This window comes from Arachis hypogaea, chromosome 13 (genome assembly GCF_003086295.3).
Source record: "Arachis hypogaea cultivar Tifrunner chromosome 13, arahy.Tifrunner.gnm2.J5K5, whole genome shotgun sequence".
Taxonomy (NCBI): Eukaryota; Viridiplantae; Streptophyta; class Magnoliopsida; order Fabales; family Fabaceae; genus Arachis; species Arachis hypogaea.
In genome coordinates this window covers 10,103,942-10,109,941 of record NC_092048.1, presented here as the reverse complement: position 1 = coordinate 10,109,941, position 6,000 = coordinate 10,103,942, and the positions used below count along the sequence as shown (strand labels likewise).

The 6,000-nt window shown below is 35.2% G+C and overlaps 1 long non-coding RNA gene across 1 annotated transcript; it reads right to left on the bottom strand.

Moving 5' to 3' along the window:
• Window positions 1-649: 649 nt before the first annotated feature.
• On the bottom strand, window positions 650-2,220 carry LOC112735745 (uncharacterized). The gene is made up of 3 exons (XR_011870340.1): window positions 1,768-2,220; window positions 1,088-1,646; window positions 650-951 (listed from the first exon to the last, which is right to left on the bottom strand). It is a non-coding gene; the product is annotated as an uncharacterized lncRNA (long non-coding RNA).
• Window positions 2,221-6,000: the final 3,780 nt, after the last annotated feature.

The following is a 6,000-nucleotide window of genomic DNA, read 5'->3' as shown; positions in this document are numbered from 1 at the left end:
ATATATATATATATATATATATATTATGATATTATAATATAATAATAATAGAATAGTATAGAATGTAGATATGTTGATTTTTTTATTTATTAGCTTTGTTGTAATCTAAGTTATAAATAAATCTAACTTATAAATTATAAATGATCATTTATCAATTATCAATATCAATATCAATTATCAATAAATATCAATCAATGTATCCTCAAGCGACGTAAGCTGAATATATGACGAAATCAGGAACGTACATTATTCACATGATTAAATATATTTCTACAATGATGTATATTAATATTTTTATCCACGCATATAAATTTATGATTATCATCATCGAGATGGTCGAGGCAAAGTTGGGGCGCATGAAACTAATACGATACTAATTTATATAGTACACTGTATGATAATTATAAATAATATAATATATATTAGATACATAAGATATATATATATATATATATATAATATATAAGAAATTATAAAACACACAGCATAGTTATCCATAAGCCTGACTCGAACTCCAAAGCTTTAAAACGCACTGGACCACAAGTCCGGGGATAAATTACCAAAAGAAAAGAAACAAAACACGATCCATGACATGACAAAACACAAATGAAGAAACAGCGAAGAGTTGAATTTAAACATGAAACTTGGATTAGGCATGAGTAGGAGGATATATATATATAAGAAATTATAAAACACACAGCATAGTTATCCATAAGCCTGACTCAAACTCCAAAGCTTTAAAATGCACTGGACCACAAATCCGGGGATAAATTAACAAAAGAAAAGAAACAAAACACGATCCACGACATGACAAAACACAAATGAAGAAACAACGAAGAGTTGAATTTAAACATGAAACTTGGATTAGGCATGAGTAGGAGGATCCTTGGTCGCAAGGCAATATCGCAAAAAAAATCTAACGACGAATCCACTCAGAGAAGCTGGCAGCATCTGCAGCTAAAAACATCATTAGAAACTTCTAATGCTTACCTACCCATTGCACCCATTAGTAAAAAAAAAAACCAACATTTGTGGGAGAGAGAAAACCACAACACCATTTGTTAATATTAAAAACTTTGGCCGTTACCTCGTGCAACGGGCGGACTAAGAGATCGCGTCTGCAAACCGAGGTCAACTTGGCCCACCAGACTCGCTTGTGAAGTAGTCGAGGCAAAATAGACAGGACAACAAAGGCTGTTGGTTGAGTTTTGTGGACTGCCGAAGGTGTTGCTAAGAACAGGAGAGGTGGGAGGAGTGTATTCTATGGAAAATGGAGGTATAACGTCGCCGGTGTGGAAGACATCACGAGAAAGGACGCCTGTACAGTGAGGATTAACACTACTAAGTGTTGGAGCAGTGAAGTTGCTTCGAGAATGTGGCCTTGGATACACAATGCGGGATCCGTCAAGGTTCCTTATAGAGATGCATAGAGTGCCATCACCTTCATAGTAGGCGCGCAACCAAGCCCCATGCCTTATGTTGTACGCGGCAACCATGGAACGAAATCCCTCGGAGAAAAAAAGCATTGTTACCAACCTTGTCTAACATGACGCGAAACTCATTCCCATGGTTGTCCTTAAACATCATGAAATCACCGAGTTCATGACGAAAAGCGCGATAAAATGAACCGGGACTGGAACTCGTCTCTGAAAAACATATAGAGAGAGCAGAAACAAACTTAAAAAAACTTTTATATATATATATATATATATATATATATATATATATATATATATATATACGTATTTGTAGATGTCAAATACATACCTTGGCATAATAAGGAAATCAAAATAGCTAAGTATACGTATGTGCATGAAGACCTCTTCAGTTTCTGGCAGTATCTCCATATTTAAATATATAAATAAATATATATTTCTATTATCCAAAACTTTTCAGTTTGTGTATATGGACACAATATATATCCTGTATATAATGTGCTATATACATAGATAAATTTGAATGTAAATGTATGACATGGATTAAAAGAACTGGGAAAAATATGACATGCGGCCATTAAGCCAAAAGGAAAAAAGGATGGAGGTGTGCATGCCATAAAAGATGAGGCTTCAGATGACTATTTTCATATTAGAATTAGAATATATGAAATAGATAGAATATATGAATAAACGGGATCCAATGCAAGCAAGAGAAGCCTATAAAAATCAGGCTTGGGATCACCATTTTTGCTTGAGTCAGCAGATGGCCAAAGGCACATACTTCACAAAAAGATCAACAATATAAAAAGCTATATACGGGCAAGAACCTCCCATATTGGGTTCGTGTGTCAACAGAAAACGCTACAAAAGGAACATATAAGTATGTGTGTCTAAACATAAATAGAAAGCAAGATACATCTTGATCACTCACCCATGGTCCACCAGGCCGTAAATAAACTTTTGAAACATTCCAGATAGTGACCGCATGGCTAATAAAAAACCAAAGTCCGGGGAAACAGCAAAATGGTGGGGAATGGTGGGGGAAGGTGTGGAATGTGGTGCGTTGAGTTACTGATGTAGGGTAGACCGAGATTATATGTGTGTGTGTGTGTGTGTGTGTGTGTGTGTGTGTGTGTGTATGTGTGTGTGTACGAATGACCTATTCACAGATTTAGATTTATATTTATTTATAATAAAGAGTAAGCGGTGTCTATAAAGATATTAATGTTATATTATTAATAATGATAATAATTATTGTTGTAAATGTAATTGATCAAAGAGAGAGATAAAATAAAAAATAAAAAAACAATAAATGAAGAATACAATAATAATGACAATTATATTATCTAACCACTGAAGAAACCAATTGAGGAAATGGGCTCATAATTATTGTTATTTTTATTGTTATAGCATACAGGGAACCGAGGCCGTGGTGAGGTATATTATTTGGGCCACCCTAGCCCGGATACCAAAGAAGACACTGGTTTAGATAACCTAAATTGACATATTTACAATAAAAAAGTAAGTGGTGCCTGTAAAGATATCAATGTTATATTATTAATAAAAATAATTAATGTTTTGTAATTGTTCAAAAAGTGAGAGATAAAATTAAATATTTTAAAACAATAATTGAATAATACAATAATAATGACAATTATATTATCTAACCACTGAAGAAACCAATTGAGCAGATGGTGTCATAGTTATTGTTATTGTTATAGCATACAGGAAACCGAAGCCGTGGTCAGGTATATTATCTGGGCCACCCTGGCCCGGATACCAAAGAAGAGACTGGATTAGATAGCCTAAAGGATTGACATGAATAAATATTGAACATGTAATAACAAAAATACTTCCCAAGTGACGCGACTAATAGAAATGTGAACACTCTGATTATTTGTATTATTATCAATTGTGTATTGTGTAACTTGAATTAAAAACTGAACTAATTGATAGTATGACCTATTAACCGAATAAAATGACAATGCAAAGTTATTTAGAATTTGACCTAGTGACCAAGCAAAAAAATTAAGCAGATGCTGTTCAAGGGTCCAAGGAACCAAGCGGTGGTCATTAATAAAATTTGGGCCCCGTAAAGCAGAATACACAGAATATCAGCTGATGTGATGATCAGACGGCTTAGTAGATAACCCTGTTCGAATATTTATCATGTAATACAACGATTAATAACCATGGTAATGACGAGAATGTAATATATATAATATAATATATAAATATAATATAATATATAATATATAGTATAATGAAAATGATATAACCCAAAAAAGAGAGGTCAAATTTATAAGAAAAGCAAAACAGAATTCATCTAGGTGGTTCAGAATTAATTACGGAGACTATACGATGCACCTTATACGTGGTCCTGAACGAAAGTGAAAAAAATTGAATAACAAAAAGTTCCCGCCTCTCGAAGAAAGACCGATGAAAATGAATAATAGACAGGTACTCAATAAATGCAACTCATTGGATGAGATCAGTCAGCAAACAAGTATGGTGAAGTCTAATAATAGCAGTGATAATGACTTAGTTTAATTACTCCAAAGTTAAGTATAACTGAAACAAGATAGAGTACCATTAAATGAAATTGACAGTAAATATTGAAGCAAGGATAGAATTTGAAGTTCAATTACTCCAGGTAGGAAAATGTCTTGTCAGCAGAGACTCAAATGGGTTGAACAAGACGAATGAGAAAGAATGGAAAACAGGTAAAAAAATTAATTGCATTGATCCACCAACAATCATGAAATGGAGGGTAAGAAAAGCTGAATCGGCAAGTCCGGGGGATACACGGTAGCTGGAGGGATACATGAGTACCAAGCAAAAAGGAAACTGGCACATTACAGTCAAAAATAAACACGGCGGAAGATTTCAAAAGCGTATATGTATGTGCAATATAAATGCTGGTCTAACAGATAGGCATGGCACTAGATACCAGAAGAATTAATTTGGCAGACAAACATTAGGGGTGCACTATTAAAGGCGTTGCTTGATTGCATCTAATCGGTTGTTTACCAGATTAAAGATAATCACTACACTTGAATAGCAAAAGTTAGGTAGCCAAGGTTAGATTAGGGGGGATAGCAGGATATTAAAAGGCATGGCTTGATAAAATTTAAAAGCTTGTTTACCAATGTAAAGATCATCAGTAATCCTTAATAGCGAAAGTTAGTCACTCAAAATCAGATTAGCAGGGAATAGTTCGAGAATACACTAGAATGTATTCTGGATATAAATAGTATTAACAACAAATATATGGCAAGATTGAGGATGACTATTATTTGAAGATATTATTACTATTACTATTACTATTATAACAAAAAAGAACAAATGACAAATTACCTGTGCAGGGAGGAGTCCAAAGTCAAACAAAACACTGCCATCAAACTGTATATCCTTGAAATTCCTGAAATGTACCTTGCCGCACAAAAGCTGGAGCTGCAGCGGACCACAGGTAGCTCAAAAGTCAAGGGTGTGGACACCTGAGGTCAAAGAAATTACCCTGATTCAACGAATGGGATCGTCCTGGAAAAGTTGATACAAACCAATTTTACATGCATGAAGTTGGCGGACGCAGATTATGGCACAACACAAAGCGATCATAGCATGATAACCATGTGGGGAGGTTTTATTTGTGAAATCATTGTGATAAACAACCAAAAAGTAAAAAACAAAATCAGAGATGAATAAGGAATTACTGAGGTAATATGAAAAAGAAAGTGTGCCAGCGATGGTGAGGAGCAAGATCCACAAGAACGGCTAAAAGAAGGACCGACAGAACGATCACAGACACACCTTGATGTGCCTGTTTGAGTGAAGTGAGTGACGACTGCTTCAAGGGTTTGAAGGGGAATGCAGGAGGATAGGGTCACAACATAACAGTGGGCCAATGCTCACCCAATCCACAGTTACAAAGAGAACAGATTGGGCCCATGTCAGGAGAAAAGGCCGGCAATGTTTGAAAATAAAATGATGCATCAATTAATATCTTTGTATTGAAATGGCCAAAACAAAAGGCTAGCCCAAAGCAACATTGCCCAGCTACGACTAAAATATGATAAGTTGCGAAGAGAGGAAAATGGTAACCGCAACACAAGATGCCTGGCCAAACCAGCCATTTTGCATTACCATGAAATCCAGATCTGGCCTCACTAATATACACTACACAATACATTAACTAATAACGACGTAATATACAACGGCATTTATAAAATATAAATAAAACATTAAACATTCATAGATCAAAAGACATGCAGTTGGAGATCAAAATCATAGCGAACTCATCGGCCCCGGGGGACAGGATGCAATCAAATCGGGGGCCACAATTAAATATTACAAATGGCAAATCACTAAGTTGTTCAGATAGTGTGTACATAAATCTTAACAAAGAAAAGCGCAAAACACAACCAGAAACAACAACACGTTATTCAGAAATCCTCAGACTTCTAGATAAAACCCCATGCACCCCTTGATCGAAACAACTCCAGGCCATCTCACGCGTCCAACGAATCTGACAACTCCGTCAGTCAGACCAACAGAGCGGAACTGG